This window comes from Penaeus monodon, chromosome 21 (genome assembly GCF_015228065.2).
Source record: "Penaeus monodon isolate SGIC_2016 chromosome 21, NSTDA_Pmon_1, whole genome shotgun sequence".
Classification (NCBI taxonomy): Eukaryota; Metazoa; Arthropoda; class Malacostraca; order Decapoda; family Penaeidae; genus Penaeus; species Penaeus monodon.
In genome coordinates this window covers 43005891-43006244 of record NC_051406.1, presented here as the reverse complement: position 1 = coordinate 43006244, position 354 = coordinate 43005891, and positions in this window count along the sequence as shown.

Genomic DNA, 354 nt, shown 5'->3' with positions numbered 1-354 from the left:
CTCTTAGATGTTGATGTCTTTTCCTCTAGAAAATCAAAAAAGAGCTCTATACTTAGTGGAGTAGAGCGGAAGAAACGGCTCACGCGTTACTTGGGTCTCCTGAGTAAGTGTATGCAAGTGGCATAGAAGTGGCAAGAACAGGTCACACACAATAAATTTTCAGTGTAGAACAACAGGGTGATAGCTGTGTCAGTAATAAAGCGTGATGTTATTTATTCGATCTTGAAATTTATGCCTTATGCTGGAACAAAAACACATACATAGATGGATATCTTGCAGGTTGATAGGCTTTTCAAGGGAAAGGAAAGAGCTGAAAATGAATCTAAATTTATTGGCTGCAGATTAAAGATAATT